A 25,031-nucleotide genomic window follows, 5' to 3' on the forward strand; every position below is an offset into this window, starting at 1 on the left:
TTAGGAACTGGGGGAAAAGGCACCCTCATCCACTGCTGCTGGGAACCTAAACTGGAATAGACCTACGAAATGAGCCACCCATGTGCAAAGAGACTGTAGCAGCAGGGAAAGCGAAACAAACAAACCAAACAGACGAGAAGAAAAGTCCAGGACCAGATGGCTCCACCAGTGACAACGCCCAGGGAAAAGATCATTAAAATCCGTGATTCGCAAACCCTTCCAAAAAGGAGATGAAGAGGAAAAGCCTTCCAGTTCATTCCATCAGACCAGCCTTATCCCAACATCCAACACAAGCATATCATGAAGAAAATGCCACACACATATCCGTCATGGATGTGTCTGTCACATGCCTCAACACAATATTACCAGACGCCATCCAGAAGCACAACCAAAGCTTAGCACACTGTGCGCAACTGACAGTTACTCCGGAAATGCAAGGGTGGCTACCCTACAAAATCAATCTATCCAAGAACAGAATGCACATGGGGAAAGCCCACAAACTATTCCGATAGACACAGAAAACCTAGTTCACAAAAACTTCCACGACGTTTGCGATACGAAAACACAAATCATCACATCAGGAACGGAACGTACACCTCGGCCTGACGAGGCTCTTTCATGAAAAAACCCACAGAGCACGAACGTCACAAACAACGCGAGGAACCCGAAACTGGCCTCCTAGACCAGGAAACAGACACGCACTTTCGCTCTCCTTCCTCCCATCAACAGTCTCTGACGTCTAGAGCAGGGCGGCTGGGCCCTCAAAAAGCAAACAGACGGGAACGCGGGGCCGTTCCGGGAGGAGACCGAGCCACCTCTGCTCTCGCCCAGCTGCTCGCACCCTGGGGACCCTTCCAGACTGTCCGCACAGCACGACCGCGACCCCACCCGCGCCTTCGGGACCCAAGAGCAACAGGCACGCGGCCAGCCAAGACGCCCAGCGGGTAACCGCCACAGCCGCGCGTCACTCACCTCCAAGGGGGTCCGGTCAGCTGCCGGGTCAGTTGTTGTCCGCGAAGGCCGTTGCTTCCAGAAGGGGCCAAAGAAGAGCAACGCGCCTGGGAAACGGCACGGAAGCCTCGGACGCGCAGCCTCTCCTGATCCGGCCTGACCCTGGGGACGCTGGCTCTCCCTCAGGCTCGGCCAGCAGCGTCGAGGACGGCTCCTCTCCTCACGGCTTGGGCAGGCTCTGGAGCCGGAGAGGACCCGCGGCGCTGACTCCCAGCGGAGCCCCACGGGGCAGTCGGCGCCAGGCTGCGTGCAGGTGCACTTCCGGGTCACAGTAACAGGCGCAGGCGCACTCCCCACGGGCCGTCACCATGGCAACCCAGGACGCACCTGCACACTGCTGCATCCAGCTTCCCAAGCCCCAAGGCCCAAGGCCGCTTCCAGTCCCGCCTCTCCAGGCTGTGACCAGGGTCGCAGACGCTGATGGCCCAGGTTCTCTGGACCCCAGCTCCCTGCCTCGTGGGAGTCCTCAATGGAGCTCCTGCCTTCTGCCTCCTCGCTTCTGCCTGGCCCTGCGCTGCCCGTTCGTTGCTGCCACGTGGGGAGAGAAGAAGTTCACGGGGCATCGCCAGCTCGCTCGCGCTCTCTCTCTCTCTCTCTCTCTCTGAGTGATCATCCATCTGGGGGTTCACCCCCGAGGTGCCTACAAAGGCCGGGACTGGGACAGAAGCCAGGGACTTTAGCCGGCGCTCCATTCTGGGTTCAGGGGCCTAAGTCCTTGGGCCGTCTCCCTCTGCTTTCCCAGGCGTGTTAGCAGATAGCTGGATCCCATGGTGAACAGCTTCCGGGAGGGTCAGCACTGTGAGGTAGCGGGTAAAGCCACCACCCGCAGTGCCGACTTCCCATATGGGCGCCGGTTCGAGTATGGCTGCTCCACTTCCGATGCAGCTCTCTGCTGTGGTCTGGGAAGGCAGCAGAAGACAACGCCCCAAGTCCTTGTGCCTCTGCACCCAGGAGGAGATCCCGGCGAGGATCCTGGCTCCTGGCATCAGACACTCTCAGCTCCGCCCATGGCAGCCAATTGGGTAATGGACCAGCAGATGGAAGACTTCTCTTCACTCTCTCCCTCCCTCCCTCCCACCCTCCCTGCCTCGCTCTCATCTGCTCTGTGTGTAACTCTCAATATCAAATAAATAAATATGATCTTCAAGAAAAGTAAAGAAATTCAAAAGGGAAGACATAGCTATAAATAAAATACCACATCACGGCCAACTACTAGAGGTTTTTTAGAATGTGGTATTATATGCATTACCTACCCGATTAACCCAGAATTGGAAAGAGTTTAACTCGGTCTTAGAAAAGATTTTGGTACCCAGTCATTCCCTTCTTCCTTACAAACATTCTGCGCGGCATTATCTATGACTTGCGCTGCTGAGGAAGTCTTTGGAATTTACATATTCACACGCTTACGTACCCACTCCCACAAGCACTTGAAACACCTGTGATCTACAGAGTTCTCCCCCCGAACACAGCTCTGCTTCCCAGTCCCCGCCCTCCACAGTCTAGCCCTGCCTTTAAAGTATGGATCATGTCGGGAATAGACCAAATCGTGTCTTCCACAAAGCAAGACAGAATACAGAAAGGAAGCATCTGAGGTCACTGTGGACATTTTCGGCATGCCCATTATCATGTTGGTACTTTCTCCTCTCATTGCTCAATGTCACATACAAATTGGGAAGGAGGAATTCCAACTATCCCTATTTGCAGATGACATAATTCCATATATAGGAGGTCCAAAAGACTCCACTAAGAGACTATCGAAACTCAGAGCAGAGTGTGGTAAAGTGGCAGGAGAGAACATCAGCAGCCTATTTGTATACACAGACAATGGCATGGCTGAGAAAGGACTTCAAAGACCAATCCCGTTCACATAGCTACAAAGAAAAGAAAATAGCTTGGAATCAACATAACCAAGGATGTTCAACAGCTGAGAATCACAAAGGATTAAAGAATGAAATAGAACAGGACACCAAACACACACACACAACAACAACAACAACAAATTGAGCAGCTTCTGCACTGCCAAAGAGACACTCAGCAAAGTGAAGAGGCAAACGAACAGTTGCAAAGCATGCAACTGATAAAGAATCAACTGCCAGAAACTTTCAAGAAAGTCAACAACAGCAAAACAAACCACCCACTCAAGAAATGGGCAAGGGACCTCAGCAGGCAAAATATTTCAAGAAAGGAAATCTAAATGGCCAGTAAACACATGCAGAAATGCTCAGGATCACCAGCCATCAGGGAAATGCAAATCGATACTACAACGGCCTTGAGGATGTGGGGGAAGAGGCACCCTCATCCACTGCCGGTCAGATTGTAAACTGGTATCGCCACTGTGGAAGAGAGTAGGGAGGTAAGTCAGAAATCTGAATATAGAAGTACCATATGAGCCAGCCATTCTACCCCTGGGAATATGCCCAAGGGAAATGAAATCAGCATACGAAAAAAGAGTGATCTCTGCCTGCATATTTACTACAGCTCAATGCACAGTAGCAAAGATATGCAATCAGCCATCACCTGAAGACTGAATAAAGACATTATGGGAATGGACAACATCCACACATATACAGACTGCATAGCCTACTGTGCATCCTACTGCAATAAGCACAGGCCTCTGAAAACCTCTCTACACAATGACTTCTTTTCCTTCAATGTGTTCCCAGTAGTGGGTACATCCACACAGCTTTCCATTTTGACAGGGCTAATTTCACATGGGAAAGTGGATTAGTACACAGAATACAGACATCAGATCCATGAACCCAATTTTACCTTCAAACACTAGAACAGCAAAGTACATCTTAAGAAACTGCAAAGAGGAAGAAGGGTCAAACGGAAATCCACCCAACGGCACAGAAAATATCACAACAGACATTCAGTGAGACCAAACTACAGGGCTTGAAAACTCAGTCAACCTGGCCAAACGTTGATCCACAGGAAAACAGGGGGGAAAAGGAGAACAGACTCAAGCGACTTGACAACAGAAACGACAGAGAGGACATCGCTACCAACCTTCCAAAATAATGATCCAAAAACACTGTAGAAAAACCACGGCACAAGGATTTGGTCAACCTAGATAGAGTGCATTGACTCGCAGAAAGATGCAAACCACTAAAACTGGATACAGTGAAACAAGAAACTCTGAATACACTTCTAATTTGCAAAGAGACTGTAGCAGCAGGGAAAGCGAAACAAACAAACCAAACAGACACGAAGAAAAGTCCAGGACCAGATGGCTCCACCAGTGACAACGCCCAGGGAAAAGATCATTAAAATCCGTGATTCGCAAACCCTTCCAAAAAGGAGATGAAGAGGAAAAGCCTTCCAGTTCATTCCATCAGACCAGCCTTATCCCAACATCCAACACAAGCATATCATGAAGAAAATGCCACACACATATCCGTCATGGATGTGTCTGTCACATGCCTCAACACAATATTACCAGACGCCATCCAGAAGCACAACCAAAGCTTAGCACACTGTGCGCAACTGACAGTTACTCCGGAAATGCAAGGGTGGCTACCCTACAAAATCAATCTATCCAAGAACAGAATGCACATGGGGAAAGCCCACAAACTATTCCGATAGACACAGAAAACCTAGTTCACAAAAACTTCCACGACGTTTGCGATACGAAAACACAAATCATCACATCAGGAACGGAATGTACACCTCGGCCTGACGAGGCTCTTTCATGAAAAAACCCACAGAGCACGAACGTCACAAACAACGCGAGGAACCCGAAACTGGCCTCCTAGACCAGGAAACAGACACGCACTTTCGCTCTCCTTCCTCCCATCAACAGTCTCTGACGTCTGGAGCAGGGCGGCTGGGCCCTCAAAAAGCAAACAGACGGGAACGCGGGGCCGTTCCGGGAGGAGACCGAGCCACCTCTGCTCTCGCCCAGCTGCTCGCACCCTGGGGACCCTTCCAGACTGTCCGCACAGCACGACCGCGACCCCACCCGCGCCTTCGGGACCCAAGAGCAACAGGCACGCGGCCAGCCAAGACGCCCAGCGGGTAACTGCCACAGCCGCGCGTCACTCACCTCCAAGGGGGTCCGGTCAGCTGCCGGGTCAGTTGTTGTCCGCGAAGGCCGTTGCTTCCAGAAGGGGCCAAAGAAGAGCAACGCGCCTGGGAAACGGCACGGAAGCCTCGGACGCGCAGCCTCTCCTGATCCGGCCTGACCCTGGGGACGCTGGCTCTCCCTCAGGCTCGGCCAGCAGCGTCGAGGACGGCTCCTCTCCTCACGGCTTGGGCAGGCTCTGGAGCCGGAGAGGACCCGCGGCGCTGACTCCCAGCGGAGCCCCACGGGGCAGTCGGCGCCAGGCTGCGTGCAGGTGCACTTCCGGGTCACAGTAACAGGCGCAGGCGCACTCCCCACGGGCCGTCACCATGGCAACCCAGGACGCACCTGCACACTGCTGCATCCAGCTTCCCAAGCCCCAAGGCCCAAGGCCGCTTCCAGTCCCGCCTCTCCAGGCTGTGACCAGGGTCGCAGACGCTGATGGCCCAGGTTCTCTGGACCCCAGCTCCCTGCCTCGTGGGAGTCCTCAATGGAGCTCCTGCCTTCTGCCTCCTCGCTTCTGCCTGGCCCTGCGCTGCCCGTTCGTTGCTGCCACGTGGGGAGAGAAGAAGTTCACGGGGCATCGCCAGCTCGCTCGCGCTCTCTCTCTCTCTCTCTCTCTCTCTGAGTGATCATCCATCTGGGGGTTCACCCCCGAGGTGCCTACAAAGGCCGGGACTGGGACAGAAGCCAGGGACTTTAGCCGGCGCTCCATTCTGGGTTCAGGGGCCTAAGTCCTTGGGCCGTCTCCCTCTGCTTTCCCAGGCGTGTTAGCAGATAGCTGGATCCCATGGTGAACAGCTTCCGGGAGGGTCAGCACTGTGAGGTAGCGGGTAAAGCCACCACCCGCAGTGCCGACTTCCCATATGGGCGCCGGTTCGAGTATGGCTGCTCCACTTCCGATGCAGCTCTCTGCTGTGGTCTGGGAAGGCAGCAGAAGACAACGCCCCAAGTCCTTGTGCCTCTGCACCCAGGAGGAGATCCCGGCGAGGATCCTGGCTCCTGGCATCAGACACTCTCAGCTCCGCCCATGGCAGCCAATTGGGTAATGGACCAGCAGATGGAAGACTTCTCTTCACTCTCTCCCTCCCTCCCACCCTCCCTGCCTCGCTCTCATCTGCTCTGTGTGTAACTCTCAATGTCAAATAAATAAATATGATCTTCAAGAAAAGTAAAGAAATTCAAAAGGGAAGACATAGCTATAAATAAAATACCACATCACGGCCAACTACTAGAGGTTTTTTAGAATGTGGTATTATATGCATTACCTACCCGATTAACCCAGAATTGGAAAGAGTTTAACTCGGTCTTAGAAAAGATTTTGGTACCCAGTCATTCCCTTCTTCCTTACAAACATTCTGCGCGGCATTATCTATGACTTGCGCTGCTGAGGAAGTCTTTGGAATTTACATATTCACACGCTTACGTACCCACTCCCACAAGCACTTGAAACACCTGTGATCTACAGAGTTCTCCCCCCGAACACAGCTCTGCTTCCCAGTCCCCGCCCTCCACAGTCTAGCCCTGCCTTTAAAGTATGGATCATGTCGGGAATAGACCAAATCGTGTCTTCCACAAAGCAAGACAGAATACAGAAAGGAAGCATCTGAGGTCACTGTGGACATTTTCGGCATGCCCATTATCATGTTGGTACTTTCTCCTCTCATTGCTCAATGTCACATACAAATTGGGAAGGAGGAATTCCAACTATCCCTATTTGCAGATGACATAATTCCATATATAGGAGGTCCAAAAGACTCCACTAAGAGACTATCGAAACTCAGAGCAGAGTGTGGTAAAGTGGCAGGAGAGAACATCAGCAGCCTATTTGTATACACAGACAATGGCATGGCTGAGAAAGGACTTCAAAGACCAATCCCGTTCACATAGCTACAAAGAAAAGAAAATAGCTTGGAATCAACATAACCAAGGATGTTCAACAGCTGAGAATCACAAAGGATTAAAGAATGAAATAGAACAGGACACCAAACACACACACACAACAACAACAACAACAAATTGAGCAGCTTCTGCACTGCCAAAGAGACACTCAGCAAAGTGAAGAGGCAAACGAACAGTTGCAAAGCATGCAACTGATAAAGAATCAACTGCCAGAAACTTTCAAGAAAGTCAACAACAGCAAAACAAACCACCCACTCAAGAAATGGGCAAGGGACCTCAGCAGGCAAAATATTTCAAGAAAGGAAATCTAAATGGCCAGTAAACACATGCAGAAATGCTCAGGATCACCAGCCATCAGGGAAATGCAAATCGATACTACAACGGCCTTGAGGATGTGGGGGAAGAGGCACCCTCATCCACTGCCGGTCAGATTGTAAACTGGTATCGCCACTGTGGAAGAGAGTAGGGAGGTAAGTCAGAAATCTGAATATAGAAGTACCATATGAGCCAGCCATTCTACCCCTGGGAATATGCCCAAGGGAAATGAAATCAGCATACGAAAAAAGAGTGATCTCTGCCTGCATATTTACTACAGCTCAATGCACAGTAGCAAAGATATGCAATCAGCCATCACCTGAAGACTGAATAAAGACATTATGGGAATGGACAACATCCACACATATACAGACTGCATAGCCTACTGTGCATCCTACTGCAATAAGCACAGGCCTCTGAAAACCTCTCTACACAATGACTTCTTTTCCTTCAATGTGTTCCCAGTAGTGGGTACATCCACACAGCTTTCCATTTTGACAGGGCTAATTTCACATGGGAAAGTGGATTAGTACACAGAATACAGACATCAGATCCATGAACCCAATTTTACCTTCAAACACTAGAACAGCAAAGTACATCTTAAGAAACTGCAAAGAGGAAGAAGGGTCAAACGGAAATCCACCCAACGGCACAGAAAATATCACAACAGACATTCAGTGAGACCAAACTACAGGGCTTGAAAACTCAGTCAACCTGGCCAAACGTTGATCCACAGGAAAACAGGGGGGAAAAGGAGAACAGACTCAAGCGACTTGACAACAGAAACGACAGAGAGGACATCGCTACCAACCTTCCAAAATAATGATCCAAAAACACTGTAGAAAAACCACGGCACAAGGATTTGGTCAACCTAGATAGAGTGCATTGACTCGCAGAAAGATGCAAACCACTAAAACTGGATACAGTGAAACAAGAAACTCTGAATACACTTCTAATTTGCAAAGAGACTGTAGCAGCAGGGAAAGCGAAACAAACAAACCAAACAGACGAGAAGAAAAGTCCAGGACCAGATGGCTCCACCAGTGACAACGCCCAGGGAAAAGATCATTAAAATCCGTGATTCGCAAACCCTTCCAAAAAGGAGATGAAGAGGAAAAGCCTTCCAGTTCATTCCATCAGACCAGCCTTATCCCAACATCCAACACAAGCATATCATGAAGAAAATGCCACACACATATCCGTCATGGATGTGTCTGTCACATGCCTCAACACAATATTACCAGACGCCATCCAGAAGCACAACCAAAGCTTAGCACACTGTGCGCAACTGACAGTTACTCCGGAAATGCAAGGGTGGCTACCCTACAAAATCAATCTATCCCAGAACAGAATGCACATGGGGAAAGCCCACAAACTATCCCATAGACACAGAAAACCTAGTTCACAAAAACTTCCACGACGTTTGCGATACGAAAACACAAATCATCACATCAGGAACGGAACGTACACCTCGGCCTGACGAGGCTCTTTCATGAAAAAACCCACAGAGCACGAACGTCACAAACAACGCGAGGAACCCGAAACTGGCCTCCTAGACCAGGAAACAGACACGCACTTTCGCTCTCCTTCCTCCCATCAACAGTCTCTGACGTCTGGAGCAGGGCGGCTGGGCCCTCAAAAAGCAAACAGACGGGAACGCGGGGCCGTTCCGGGAGGAGACCGAGCCACCTCTGCTCTCGCCCAGCTGCTCGCACCCTGGGGACCCTTCCAGACTGTCCGCACAGCACGACCGCGACCCCACCCGCGCCTTCGGGACCCAAGAGCAACAGGCACGCGGCCAGCCAAGACGCCCAGCGGGTAACCGCCACAGCCGCGCGTCACTCACCTCCAAGGGGGTCCGGTCAGCTGCCGGGTCAGTTGTTGTCCGCGAAGGCCGTTGCTTCCAGAAGGGGCCAAAGAAGAGCAACGCGCCTGGGAAACGGCACGGAAGCCTCGGACGCGCAGCCTCTCCTGATCCGGCCTGACCCTGGGGACGCTGGCTCTCCCTCAGGCTCGGCCAGCAGCGTCGAGGACGGCTCCTCTCCTCACGGCTTGGGCAGGCTCTGGAGCCGGAGAGGACCCGCGGCGCTGACTCCCAGCGGAGCCCCACGGGGCAGTCGGCGCCAGGCTGCGTGCAGGTGCACTTCCGGGTCACAGTAACAGGCGCAGGCGCACTCCCCACGGGCCGTCACCATGGCAACCCAGGACGCACCTGCACACTGCTGCATCCAGCTTCCCAAGCCCCAAGGCCCAAGGCCGCTTCCAGTCCCGCCTCTCCAGGCTGTGACCAGGGTCGCAGACGCTGATGGCCCAGGTTCTCTGGACCCCAGCTCCCTGCCTCGTGGGAGTCCTCAATGGAGCTCCTGCCTTCTGCCTCCTCGCTTCTGCCTGGCCCTGCGCTGCCCGTTCGTTGCTGCCACGTGGGGAGAGAAGAAGTTCACGGGGCATCGCCAGCTCGCTCGCGCTCTCTCTCTCTCTCTCTCTCTCTCTGAGTGATCATCCATCTGGGGGTTCACCCCCGAGGTGCCTACAAAGGCCGGGACTGGGACAGAAGCCAGGGACTTTAGCCGGCGCTCCATTCTGGGTTCAGGGGCCTAAGTCCTTGGGCCGTCTCCCTCTGCTTTCCCAGGCGTGTTAGCAGATAGCTGGATCCCATGGTGAACAGCTTCCGGGAGGGTCAGCACTGTGAGGTAGCGGGTAAAGCCACCACCCGCAGTGCCGACTTCCCATATGGGCGCCGGTTCGAGTATGGCTGCTCCACTTCCGATGCAGCTCTCTGCTGTGGTCTGGGAAGGCAGCAGAAGACAACGCCCCAAGTCCTTGTGCCTCTGCACCCAGGAGGAGATCCCGGCGAGGATCCTGGCTCCTGGCATCAGACACTCTCAGCTCCGCCCATGGCAGCCAATTGGGTAATGGACCAGCAGATGGAAGACTTCTCTTCACTCTCTCCCTCCCTCCCTCCCACCCTCCCTGCCTCGCTCTCATCTGCTCTGTGTGTAACTCTCAATGTCAAATAAATAAATATGATCTTCAAGAAAAGTAAAGAAATTCAAAAGGGAAGACATAGCTATAAATAAAATACCACATCACGGCCAACTACTAGAGGTTTTTTAGAATGTGGTATTATATGCATTACCTACCCGATTAACCCAGAATTGGAAAGAGTTTAACTCGGTCTTAGAAAAGATTTTGGTACCCAGTCATTCCCTTCTTCCTTACAAACATTCTGCGCGGCATTATCTATGACTTGCGCTGCTGAGGAAGTCTTTGGAATTTACATATTCACACGCTTACGTACCCACTCCCACAAGCACTTGAAACACCTGTGATCTACAGAGTTCTCCCCCCGAACACAGCTCTGCTTCCCAGTCCCCGCCCTCCACAGTCTAGCCCTGCCTTTAAAGTATGGATCATGTCGGGAATAGACCAAATCGTGTCTTCCACAAAGCAAGACAGAATACAGAAAGGAAGCATCTGAGGTCACTGTGGACATTTTCGGCATGCCCATTATCATGTTGGTACTTTCTCCTCTCATTGCTCAATGTCACATACAAATTGGGAAGGAGGAATTCCAACTATCCCTATTTGCAGATGACATAATTCCATATATAGGAGGTCCAAAAGACTCCACTAAGAGACTATCGAAACTCAGAGCAGAGTGTGGTAAAGTGGCAGGAGAGAACATCAGCAGCCTATTTGTATACACAGACAATGGCATGGCTGAGAAAGGACTTCAAAGACCAATCCCGTTCACATAGCTACAAAGAAAAGAAAATAGCTTGGAATCAACATAACCAAGGATGTTCAACAGCTGAGAATCACAAAGGATTAAAGAATGAAATAGAACAGGACACCAAACACACACACACAACAACAACAACAACAAATTGAGCAGCTTCTGCACTGCCAAAGAGACACTCAGCAAAGTGAAGAGGCAAACGAACAGTTGCAAAGCATGCAACTGATAAAGAATCAACTGCCAGAAACTTTCAAGAAAGTCAACAACAGCAAAACAAACCACCCACTCAAGAAATGGGCAAGGGACCTCAGCAGGCAAAATATTTCAAGAAAGGAAATCTAAATGGCCAGTAAACACATGCAGAAATGCTCAGGATCACCAGCCATCAGGGAAATGCAAATCGATACTACAACGGCCTTGAGGATGTGGGGGAAGAGGCACCCTCATCCACTGCCGGTCAGATTGTAAACTGGTATCGCCACTGTGGAAGAGAGTAGGGAGGTAAGTCAGAAATCTGAATATAGAAGTACCATATGAGCCAGCCATTCTACCCCTGGGAATATGCCCAAGGGAAATGAAATCAGCATACGAAAAAAGAGTGATCTCTGCCTGCATATTTACTACAGCTCAATGCACAGTAGCAAAGATATGCAATCAGCCATCACCTGAAGACTGAATAAAGACATTATGGGAATGGACAACATCCACACATATACAGACTGCATAGCCTACTGTGCATCCTACTGCAATAAGCACAGGCCTCTGAAAACCTCTCTACACAATGACTTCTTTTCCTTCAATGTGTTCCCAGTAGTGGGTACATCCACACAGCTTTCCATTTTGACAGGGCTAATTTCACATGGGAAAGTGGATTAGTACACAGAATACAGACATCAGATCCATGAACCCAATTTTACCTTCAAACACTAGAACAGCAAAGTACATCTTAAGAAACTGCAAAGAGGAAGAAGGGTCAAACGGAAATCCACCCAACGGCACAGAAAATATCACAACAGACATTCAGTGAGACCAAACTACAGGGCTTGAAAACTCAGTCAACCTGGCCAAACGTTGATCCACAGGAAAACAGGGGGGAAAAGGAGAACAGACTCAAGCGACTTGACAACAGAAACGACAGAGAGGACATCGCTACCAACCTTCCAAAATAATGATCCAAAAACACTGTAGAAAAACCACGGCACAAGGATTTGGTCAACCTAGATAGAGTGCATTGACTCGCAGAAAGATGCAAACCACTAAAACTGGATACAGTGAAACAAGAAACTCTGAATACACTTCTAATTTGCAAAGAGACTGTAGCAGCAGGGAAAGCGAAACAAACAAACCAAACAGACACGAAGAAAAGTCCAGGACCAGATGGCTCCACCAGTGACAACGCCCAGGGAAAAGATCATTAAAATCCGTGATTCGCAAACCCTTCCAAAAAGGAGATGAAGAGGAAAAGCCTTCCAGTTCATTCCATCAGACCAGCCTTATCCCAACATCCAACACAAGCATATCATGAAGAAAATGCCACACACATATCCGTCATGGATGTGTCTGTCACATGCCTCAACACAATATTACCAGACGCCATCCAGAAGCACAACCAAAGCTTAGCACACTGTGCGCAACTGACAGTTACTCCGGAAATGCAAGGGTGGCTACCCTACAAAATCAATCTATCCAAGAACAGAATGCACATGGGGAAAGCCCACAAACTATTCCGATAGACACAGAAAACCTAGTTCACAAAAACTTCCACGACGTTTGCGATACGAAAACACAAATCATCACATCAGGAACGGAACGTACACCTCGGCCTGACGAGGCTCTTTCATGAAAAAACCCACAGAGCACGAACGTCACAAACAACGCGAGGAACCCGAAACTGGCCTCCTAGACCAGGAAACAGACACGCACTTTCGCTCTCCTTCCTCCCATCAACAGTCTCTGACGTCTGGAGCAGGGCGGCTGGGCCCTCAAAAAGCAAACAGACGGGAACGCGGGGCCGTTCCGGGAGGAGACCGAGCCACCTCTGCTCTCGCCCAGCTGCTCGCACCCTGGGGACCCTTCCAGACTGTCCGCACAGCACGACCGCGACCCCACCCGCGCCTTCGGGACCCAAGAGCAACAGGCACGCGGCCAGCCAAGACGCCCAGCGGGTAACCGCCACAGCCGCGCGTCACTCACCTCCAAGGGGGTCCGGTCAGCTGCCGGGTCAGTTGTTGTCCGCGAAGGCCGTTGCTTCCAGAAGGGGCCAAAGAAGAGCAACGCGCCTGGGAAACGGCACGGAAGCCTCGGACGCGCAGCCTCTCCTGATCCGGCCTGACCCTGGGGACGCTGGCTCTCCCTCAGGCTCGGCCAGCAGCGTCGAGGACGGCTCCTCTCCTCACGGCTTGGGCAGGCTCTGGAGCCGGAGAGGACCCGCGGCGCTGACTCCCAGCGGAGCCCCACGGGGCAGTCGGCGCCAGGCTGCGTGCAGGTGCACTTCCGGGTCACAGTAACAGGCGCAGGCGCACTCCCCACGGGCCGTCACCATGGCAACCCAGGACGCACCTGCACACTGCTGCATCCAGCTTCCCAAGCCCCAAGGCCCAAGGCCGCTTCCAGTCCCGCCTCTCCAGGCTGTGACCAGGGTCGCAGACGCTGATGGCCCAGGTTCTCTGGACCCCAGCTCCCTGCCTCGTGGGAGTCCTCAATGGAGCTCCTGCCTTCTGCCTCCTCGCTTCTGCCTGGCCCTGCGCTGCCCGTTCGTTGCTGCCACGTGGGGAGAGAAGAAGTTCACGGGGCATCGCCAGCTCGCTCGCGCTCTCTCTCTCTCTCTCTCTCTCTCTGAGTGATCATCCATCTGGGGGTTCACCCCCGAGGTGCCTACAAAGGCCGGGACTGGGACAGAAGCCAGGGACTTTAGCCGGCGCTCCATTCTGGGTTCAGGGGCCTAAGTCCTTGGGCCGTCTCCCTCTGCTTTCCCAGGCGTGTTAGCAGATAGCTGGATCCCATGGTGAACAGCTTCCGGGAGGGTCAGCACTGTGAGGTAGCGGGTAAAGCCACCACCCGCAGTGCCGACTTCCCATATGGGCGCCGGTTCGAGTATGGCTGCTCCACTTCCGATGCAGCTCTCTGCTGTGGTCTGGGAAGGCAGCAGAAGACAACGCCCCAAGTCCTTGTGCCTCTGCACCCAGGAGGAGATCCCGGCGAGGATCCTGGCTCCTGGCATCAGACACTCTCAGCTCCGCCCATGGCAGCCAATTGGGTAATGGACCAGCAGATGGAAGACTTCTCTTCACTCTCTCCCTCCCTCCCACCCTCCCTGCCTCGCTCTCATCTGCTCTGTGTGTAACTCTCAATGTCAAATAAATAAATATGATCTTCAAGAAAAGTAAAGAAATTCAAAAGGGAAGACATAGCTATAAATAAAATACCACATCACGGCCAACTACTAGAGGTTTTTTAGAATGTGGTATTATATGCATTACCTACCCGATTAACCCAGAATTGGAAAGAGTTTAACTCGGTCTTAGAAAAGATTTTGGTACCCAGTCATTCCCTTCTTCCTTACAAACATTCTGCGCGGCATTATCTATGACTTGCGCTGCTGAGGAAGTCTTTGGAATTTACATATTCACACGCTTACGTACCCACTCCCACAAGCACTTGAAACACCTGTGATCTACAGAGTTCTCCCCCCGAACACAGCTCTGCTTCCCAGTCCCCGCCCTCCACAGTCTAGCCCTGCCTTTAAAGTATGGATCATGTCGGGAATAGACCAAATCGTGTCTTCCACAAAGCAAGACAGAATACAGAAAGGAAGCATCTGAGGTCACTGTGGACATTTTCGGCATGCCCATTATCATGTTGGTACTTTCTCCTCTCATTGCTCAATGTCACATACAAATTGGGAAGGAGGAATTCCAACTATCCCTATTTGCAGATGACATAATTCCATATATAGGAGGTCCAAAAGACTCCACTAAGAGACTATCGAAACTCAGAGCAGAGTGTGGTAAAGTGGCAGGAGAGAACATCAGCAGCCTATTTGTATACACAGACAATGGCATGGCTGAGAAAGGACTTCAAAGACCAATCCCGTTCACATAGCTACAAAGAAAAGAAAATAGCTTGGAATCAACATAACCAAGGATGTTCAACAGCTGAGAATCACAAAGGATTAAAGAATGAAATAGAACAGGACACCAAACACACACACACAACAACAACAACAACAAATTGAGCAGCTTCTGCACTGCCAAAGAGACACTCAGCAAAGTGAAGAGGCAAACGAACAGTTGCAAAGCATGCAACTGATAAAGAATCAACTGCCAGAAACTTTCAAGAAAGTCAACAACAGCAAAACAAACCACCCACTCAAGAAATGGGCAAGGGACCTCAGCAGGCAAAATATTTCAAGAAAGGAAATCTAAATGGCCAGTAAACACATGCAGAAATGCTCAGGATCACCAGCCATCAGGGAAATGCAAATCGATACTACAACGGCCTTGAGGATGTGGGGGAAGAGGCACCCTCATCCACTGCCGGTCAGATTGTAAACTGGTATCGCCACTGTGGAAGAGAGTAGGGAGGTAAGTCAGAAATCTGAATATAGAAGTACCATATGAGCCAGCCATTCTACCCCTGGGAATATGCCCAAGGGAAATGAAATCAGCATACGAAAAAAGAGTGATCTCTGCCTGCATATTTACTACAGCTCAATGCACAGTAGCAAAGATATGCAATCAGCCATCACCTGAAGACTGAATAAAGACATTATGGGAATGGACAACATCCACACATATACAGACTGCATAGCCTACTGTGCATCCTACTGCAATAAGCACAGGCCTCTGAAAACCTCTCTACACAATGACTTCTTTTCCTTCAATGTGTTCCCAGTAGTGGGTACATCCACACAGCTTTCCATTTTGACAGGGCTAATTTCACATGGGAAAGTGGATTAGTACACAGAATACAGACATCAGATCCATGAACCCAATTTTACCTTCAAACACTAGAACAGCAAAGTACATCTTAAGAAACTGCAAAGAGGAAGAAGGGTCAAACGGAAATCCACCCAACGGCACAGAAAATATCACAACAGACATTCAGTGAGACCAAACTACAGGGCTTGAAAACTCAGTCAACCTGGCCAAACGTTGATCCACAGGAAAACAGGGGGGAAAAGGAGAACAGACTCAAGCGACTTGACAACAGAAACGACAGAGAGGACATCGCTACCAACCTTCCAAAATAATGATCCAAAAACACTGTAGAAAAACCACGGCACAAGGATTTGGTCAACCTAGATAGAGTGCATTGACTCGCAGAAAGATGCAAACCACTAAAACTGGATACAGTGAAACAAGAAACTCTGAATACACTTCTAATTTGCAAAGAGACTGTAGCAGCAGGGAAAGCGAAACAAACAAACCAAACAGACGAGAAGAAAAGTCCAGGACCAGATGGCTCCACCAGTGACAACGCCCAGGGAAAAGATCATTAAAATCCGTGATTCGCAAACCCTTCCAAAAAGGAGATGAAGAGGAAAAGCCTTCCAGTTCATTCCATCAGACCAGCCTTATCCCAACATCCAACACAAGCATATCATGAAGAAAATGCCACACACATATCCGTCATGGATGTGTCTGTCACATGCCTCAACACAATATTACCAGACGCCATCCAGAAGCACAACCAAAGCTTAGCACACTGTGCGCAACTGACAGTTACTCCGGAAATGCAAGGGTGGCTACCCTACAAAATCAATCTATCCCAGAACAGAATGCACATGGGGAAAGCCCACAAACTATCCCATAGACACAGAAAACCTAGTTCACAAAAACTTCCACGACGTTTGCGATACGAAAACACAAATCATCACATCAGGAACGGAACGTACACCTCGGCCTGACGAGGCTCTTTCATGAAAAAACCCACAGAGCACGAACGTCACAAACAACGCGAGGAACCCGAAACTGGCCTCCTAGACCAGGAAACAGACACGCACTTTCGCTCTCCTTCCTCCCATCAACAGTCTCTGACGTCTGGAGCAGGGCGGCTGGGCCCTCAAAAAGCAAACAGACGGGAACGCGGGGCCGTTCCGGGAGGAGACCGAGCCACCTCTGCTCTCGCCCAGCTGCTCGCACCCTGGGGACCCTTCCAGACTGTCCGCACAGCACGACCGCGACCCCACCCGCGCCTTCGGGACCCAAGAGCAACAGGCACGCGGCCAGCCAAGACGCCCAGCGGGTAACCGCCACAGCCGCGCGTCACTCACCTCCAAGGGGGTCCGGTCAGCTGCCGGGTCAGTTGTTGTCCGCGAAGGCCGTTGCTTCCAGAAGGGGCCAAAGAAGAGCAACGCGCCTGGGAAACGGCACGGAAGCCTCGGACGCGCAGCCTCTCCTGATCCGGCCTGACCCTGGGGACGCTGGCTCTCCCTCAGGCTCGGCCAGCAGCGTCGAGGACGGCTCCTCTCCTCACGGCTTGGGCAGGCTCTGGAGCCGGAGAGGACCCGCGGCGCTGACTCCCAGCGGAGCCCCACGGGGCAGTCGGCGCCAGGCTGCGTGCAGGTGCACTTCCGGGTCACAGTAACAGGCGCAGGCGCACTCCCCACGGGCCGTCACCATGGCAACCCAGGACGCACCTGCACACTGCTGCATCCAGCTTCCCAAGCCCCAAGGCCCAAGGCCGCTTCCAGTCCCGCCTCTCCAGGCTGTGACCAGGGTCGCAGACGCTGATGGCCCAGGTTCTCTGGACCCCAGCTCCCTGCCTCGTGGGAGTCCTCAATGGAGCTCCTGCCTTCTGCCTCCTCGCTTCTGCCTGGCCCTGCGCTGCCCGTTCGTTGCTGCCACGTGGGGAGAGAAGAAGTTCACGGGGCATCGCCAGCTCGCTCGCGCTCTCTCTCTCTCTCTCTCTCTCTCTGAGTGATCATCCATCTGGGGGTTCACCCCCGAGGTGCCTACAAAGGCCGGGACTGGGACAGAAGCCAGGGACTTTAGCCGGCGCTCCATTCTGGGTTCAGGGGCCTAAGTCCTTGGGCCGTCTCCCTCTGCTTTCCCAGGCGTGTTAGCAGATAGCTGGATCCCATGGTGAACAGCTTCCGGGAGGGTCAGCACTGTGAGGTAGCGGGTAAAGCCACCACCCGCAGTGCCGACTTCCCATATGGGCGCCGGTTCGAGTATGGCTGCTCCACTTCCGATGCAGCTCTCTGCTGTGGTCTGGGAAGGCAGCAGAAGACAACGCCCCAAGTCCTTGTGCCTCTGCACCCAGGAGGAGATCCCGGCGAGGATCCTGGCTCCTGGCATCAGACACTCTCAGCTCCGCCCATGGCAGCCAATTGGGTAATGGACCAGCAGATGGAAGACTTCTCTTCACTCTCTCCCTCCCTCCCTCCCACCCTCCCTGCCTCGCTCTCATCTGCTCTGTGTGTAACTCTCAATGTCAAATAAATAAATATGATCTTCAAGAAAAGTAAAGAAATTCAAAAGGGAAGACATAGCTATAAATAAAATACCACATCACGGCCAACTACTAGAGGTTTTTTAGAATGTGGTATTATATGCATTACCTACCCGATTAACCCAGAATTGGAAAGAGTTTAACTCGGTCTTAGAAAAGATTTTGGTACCCAGTCATTCCCTTCTTCCTTACAAACATTCTGCGCGGCATTATCTATGACTTGCGCTGCTGAGGAAGTCTTTGGAATTTACATATTCACACGCTTACGTACCCACTCCCACAAGCACTTGAAACACCTGTGATCTACAGAGTTCTCCCCCCGAACACAGCTCTGCTTCCCAGTCCCCGCCCTCCACAGTCTAGCCCTGCCTTTAAAGTATGGATCATGTCGGGAATAGACCAAATCGTGTCTTCCACAAAGCAAGACAGAATACAGAAAGGAAGCATCTGAGGTCACTGTGGACATTTTCGGCATGCCCATTATCATGTTGGTACTTTCTCCTCTCATTGCTCAATGTCACATACAAATTGGGAAGGAGGAATTCCAACTATCCCTATTTGCAGATGACATAATTCCATATATAGGAGGTCCAAAAGACTCCACTAAGAGACTATCGAAACTCAGAGCAGAGTGTGGTAAAGTGGCAGGAGAGAACATCAGCAGCCTATTTGTATACACAGACAATGGCATGGCTGAGAAAGGACTTCAAAGACCAATCCCGTTCACATAGCTACAAAGAAAAGAAAATAGCTTGGAATCAACATAACCAAGGATGTTCAACAGCTGAGAATCACAAAGGATTAAAGAATGAAATAGAACAGGACACCAAACACACACACACAACAACAACAACAACAAATTGAGCAGCTTCTGCACTGCCAAAGAGACACTCAGCAAAGTGAAGAGGCAAACGAACAGTTGCAAAGCATGCAACTGATAAAGAATCAACTGCCAGAAACTTTCAAGAAAGTCAACAACAGCAAAACAAACCACCCACTCAAGAAATGGGCAAGGGACCTCAGCAGGCAAAATATTTCAAGAAAGGAAATCTAAATGGCCAGTAAACACATGCAGAAATGCTCAGGATCACCAGCCATCAGGGAAATGCAAATCGATACTACAACGGCCTTGAGGATGTGGGGGAAGAGGCACCCTCATCCACTGCCGGTCAGATTGTAAACTGGTATCGCCACTGTGGAAGAGAGTAGGGAGGTAAGTCAGAAATCTGAATATAGAAGTACCATATGAGCCAGCCATTCTACCCCTGGGAATATGCCCAAGGGAAATGAAATCAGCATACGAAAAAAGAGTGATCTCTGCCTGCATATTTACTACAGCTCAATGCACAGTAGCAAAGATATGCAATCAGCCATCACCTGAAGACTGAATAAAGACATTATGGGAATGGACAACATCCACACATATACAGACTGCATAGCCTACTGTGCATCCTACTGCAATAAGCACAGGCCTCTGAAAACCTCTCTACACAATGACTTCTTTTCCTTCAATGTGTTCCCAGTAGTGGGTACATCCACACAGCTTTCCATTTTGACAGGGCTAATTTCACATGGGAAAGTGGATTAGTACACAGAATACAGACATCAGATCCATGAACCCAATTTTACCTTCAAACACTAGAACAGCAAAGTACATCTTAAGAAACTGCAAAGAGGAAGAAGGGTCAAACGGAAATCCACCCAACGGCACAGAAAATATCACAACAGACATTCAGTGAGACCAAACTACAGGGCTTGAAAACTCAGTCAACCTGGCCAAACGTTGATCCACAGGAAAACAGGGGGGAAAAGGAGAACAGACTCAAGCGACTTGACAACAGAAACGACAGAGAGGACATCGCTACCAACCTTCCAAAATAATGATCCAAAAACACTGTAGAAAAACCACGGCACAAGGATTTGGTCAACCTAGATAGAGTGCATTGACTCGCAGAAAGATGCAAACCACTAAAACTGGATACAGTGAAACAAGAAACTCTGAATACACTTCTAATTTGCAAAGAGACTGTAGCAGCAGGGAAAGCGAAACAAACAAACCAAACAGACGAGAAGAAAAGTCCAGGACCAGATGGCTCCACCAGTGACAACGCCCAGGGAAAAGATCATTAAAATCCGTGATTCGCAAACCCTTCCAAAAAGGAGATGAAGAGGAAAAGCCTTCCAGTTCATTCCATCAGACCAGCCTTATCCCAACATCCAACACAAGCATATCATGAAGAAAATGCCACACACATATCCGTCATGGATGTGTCTGTCACATGCCTCAACACAATATTACCAGACGCCATCCAGAAGCACAACCAAAGCTTAGCACACTGTGCGCAACTGACAGTTACTCCGGAAATGCAAGGGTGGCTACCCTACAAAATCAATCTATCCAAGAACAGAATGCACATGGGGAAAGCCCACAAACTATTCCGATAGACACAGAAAACCTAGTTCACAAAAACTTCCACGACGTTTGCGATACGAAAACACAAATCATCACATCAGGAACGGAACGTACACCTCGGCCTGACGAGGCTCTTTCATGAAAAAACCCACAGAGCACGAACGTCACAAACAACGCGAGGAACCCGAAACTGGCCTCCTAGACCAGGAAACAGACACGCACTTTCGCTCTCCTTCCTCCCATCAACAGTCTCTGACGTCTGGAGCAGGGCGGCTGGGCCCTCAAAAAGCAAACAGACGGGAACGCGGGGCCGTTCCGGGAGGAGACCGAGCCACCTCTGCTCTCGCCCAGCTGCTCGCACCCTGGGGACCCTTCCAGACTGTCCGCACAGCACGACCGCGACCCCACCCGCGCCTTCGGGACCCAAGAGCAACAGGCACGCGGCCAGCCAAGACGCCCAGCGGGTAACTGCCACAGCCGCGCGTCACTCACCTCCAAGGGGGTCCGGTCAGCTGCCGGGTCAGTTGTTGTCCGCGAAGGCCGTTGCTTCCAGAAGGGGCCAAAGAAGAGCAACGCGCCTGGGAAACGGCACGGAAGCCTCGGACGCGCAGCCTCTCCTGATCCGGCCTGACCCTGGGGACGCTGGCTCTCCCTCAGGCTCGGCCAGCAGCGTCGAGGACGGCTCCTCTCCTCACGGCTTGGGCAGGCTCTGGAGCCGGAGAGGACCCGCGGCGCTGACTCCCAGCGGAGCCCCACGGGGCAGTCGGCGCCAGGCTGCGTGCAGGTGCACTTCCGGGTCACAGTAACAGGCGCAGGCGCACTCCCCACGGGCCGTCACCATGGCAACCCAGGACGCACCTGCACACTGCTGCATCCAGCTTCCCAAGCCCCAAGGCCCAAGGCCGCTTCCAGTCCCGCCTCTCCAGGCTGTGACCAGGGTCGCAGACGCTGATGGCCCAGGTTCTCTGGACCCCAGCTCCCTGCCTCGTGGGAGTCCTCAATGGAGCTCCTGCCTTCTGCCTCCTCGCTTCTGCCTGGCCCTGCGCTGCCCGTTCGTTGCTGCCACGTGGGGAGAGAAGAAGTTCACGGGGCATCGCCAGCTCGCTCGCGCTCTCTCTCTCTCTCTCTCTGAGTGATCATCCATCTGGGGGTTCACCCCCGAGGTGCCTACAAAGGCCGGGACTGGGACAGAAGCCAGGGACTTTAGCCGGCGCTCCATTCTGGGTTCAGGGGCCTAAGTCCTTGGGCCGTCTCCCTCTGCTTTCCCAGGCGTGTTAGCAGATAGCTGGATCCCATGGTGAACAGCTTCCGGGAGGGTCAGCACTGTGAGGTAGCGGGTAAAGCCACCACCCGCAGTGCCGACTTCCCATATGGGCGCCGGTTCGAGTATGGCTGCTCCACTTCCGATGCAGCTCTCTGCTGTGGTCTGGGAAGGCAGCAGAAGACAACGCCCCAAGTCCTTGTGCCTCTGCACCCAGGAGGAGATCCCGGCGAGGATCCTGGCTCCTGGCATCAGACACTCTCAGCTCCGCCCATGGCAGCCAATTGGGTAATGGACCAGCAGATGGAAGACTTCACTCTCTCTCTCCCTCCCTCCCACCCTCCCTGCCTCGCTCTCATCTGCTCTGTGTGTAACTCTCAATGTCAAATAAATAAATATGATCTTCAAGAAAAGTAAAGAAATTCAAAAGGGAAGACATAGCTATAAATAAAATACCACATCACGGCCAACTACTAGAGGTTTTTTAGAATGTGGTATTATATGCATTACCTACCCGATTAACCCAGAATTGGAAAGAGTTTAACTCGGTCTTAGAAAAGATTTTGGTACCCAGTCATTCCCTTCTTCCTTACAAACATTCTGCGCGGCATTATCTATGACTTGCGCTGCTGAGGAAGTCTTTGGAATTTACATATTCACACGCTTACGTACCCACTCCCACAAGCACTTGAAACACCTGTGATCTACAGAGTTCTCCCCCCGAACACAGCTCTGCTTCCCAGTCCCCGCCCTCCACAGTCTAGCCCTGCCTTTAAAGTATGGATCATGTCGGGAATAGACCAAATCGTGTCTTCCACAAAGCAAGACAGAATACAGAAAGGAAGCATCTGAGGTCACTGTGGACATTTTCGGCATGCCCATTATCATGTTGGTACTTTCTCCTCTCATTGCTCAATGTCACATACAAATTGGGAAGGAGGAATTCCAACTATCCCTATTTGCAGATGACATAATTCCATATATAGGAGGTCCAAAAGACTCCACTAAGAGACTATCGAAACTCAGAGCAGAGTGTGGTAAAGTGGCAGGAGAGAACATCAGCAGCCTATTTGTATACACAGACAATGGCATGGCTGAGAAAGGACTTCAAAGACCAATCCCGTTCACATAGCTACAAAGAAAAGAAAATAGCTTGGAATCAACATAACCAAGGATGTTCAACAGCTGAGAATCACAAAGGATTAAAGAATGAAATAGAACAGGACACCAAACACACACACACAACAACAACAACAACAAATTGAGCAGCTTCTGCACTGCCAAAGAGACACTCAGCAAAGTGAAGAGGCAAACGAACAGTTGCAAAGCATGCAACTGATAAAGAATCAACTGCCAGAAACTTTCAAGAAAGTCAACAACAGCAAAACAAACCACCCACTCAAGAAATGGGCAAGGGACCTCAGCAGGCAAAATATTTCAAGAAAGGAAATCTAAATGGCCAGTAAACACATGCAGAAATGCTCAGGATCACCAGCCATCAGGGAAATGCAAATCGATACTACAACGGCCTTGAGGATGTGGGGGAAGAGGCACCCTCATCCACTGCCGGTCAGATTGTAAACTGGTATCGCCACTGTGGAAGAGAGTAGGGAGGTAAGTCAGAAATCTGAATATAGAAGTACCATATGAGCCAGCCATTCTACCCCTGGGAATATGCCCAAGGGAAATGAAATCAGCATACGAAAAAAGAGTGATCTCTGCCTGCATATTTACTACAGCTCAATGCACAGTAGCAAAGATATGCAATCAGCCATCACCTGAAGACTGAATAAAGACATTATGGGAATGGACAACATCCACACATATACAGACTGCATAGCCTACTGTGCATCCTACTGCAATAAGCACAGGCCTCTGAAAACCTCTCTACACAATGACTTCTTTTCCTTCAATGTGTTCCCAGTAGTGGGTACATCCACACAGCTTTCCATTTTGACAGGGCTAATTTCACATGGGAAAGTGGATTAGTACACAGAATACAGACATCAGATCCATGAACCCAATTTTACCTTCAAACACTAGAACAGCAAAGTACATCTTAAGAAACTGCAAAGAGGAAGAAGGGTCAAACGGAAATCCACCCAACGGCACAGAAAATATCACAACAGACATTCAGTGAGACCAAACTACAGGGCTTGAAAACTCAGTCAACCTGGCCAAACGTTGATCCACAGGAAAACAGGGGGGAAAAGGAGAACAGACTCAAGCGACTTGACAACAGAAACGACAGAGAGGACATCGCTACCAACCTTCCAAAATAATGATCCAAAAACACTGTAGAAAAACCACGGCACAAGGATTTGGTCAACCTAGATAGAGTGCATTGACTCGCAGAAAGATGCAAACCACTAAAACTGGATACAGTGAAACAAGAAACTCTGAATACACTTCTAATTTGCAAAGAGACTGTAGCAGCAGGGAAAGCGAAACAAACAAACCAAACAGACGAGAAGAAAAGTCCAGGACCAGATGGCTCCACCAGTGACAACGCCCAGGGAAAAGATCATTAAAATCCGTGATTCGCAAACCCTTCCAAAAAGGAGATGAAGAGGAAAAGCCTTCCAGTTCATTCCATCAGACCAGCCTTATCCCAACATCCAACACAAGCATATCATGAAGAAAATGCCACACACATATCCGTCATGGATGTGTCTGTCACATGCCTCAACACAATATTACCAGACGCCATCCAGAAGCACAACCAAAGCTTAGCACACTGTGCGCAACTGACAGTTACTCCGGAAATGCAAGGGTGGCTACCCTACAAAATCAATCTATCCAAGAACAGAATGCACATGGGGAAAGCCCACAAACTATTCCGATAGACACAGAAAACCTAGTTCACAAAAAC

The 25,031-nt window shown here is 50.8% G+C and overlaps 1 long non-coding RNA gene across 1 annotated transcript in view; it reads right to left on the reverse strand.

The window, feature by feature from the left end:
• Positions 1 to 1,285, reverse strand: part of LOC149120588 (uncharacterized) — a 45,225-nt gene extending 43,940 nt beyond the window's left edge. The window contains exon 1 of the long non-coding RNA XR_016226138.1: positions 973 to 1,285. This is a non-coding gene — a long non-coding RNA (uncharacterized LOC149120588). The remainder of the gene's footprint in view (positions 1 to 972) is intronic.
• Between the last annotated feature and the right edge of the window lie 23,746 nt (positions 1,286 to 25,031).

The sequence above is a fragment of the Oryctolagus cuniculus genome, chromosome 19 (genome assembly GCF_051225735.1).
Source record: "Oryctolagus cuniculus isolate XC-2025 breed Fujian yellow rabbit chromosome 19, ASM5122573v1, whole genome shotgun sequence".
Lineage (NCBI taxonomy): Eukaryota > Metazoa > Chordata > Mammalia > Lagomorpha > Leporidae > Oryctolagus > Oryctolagus cuniculus.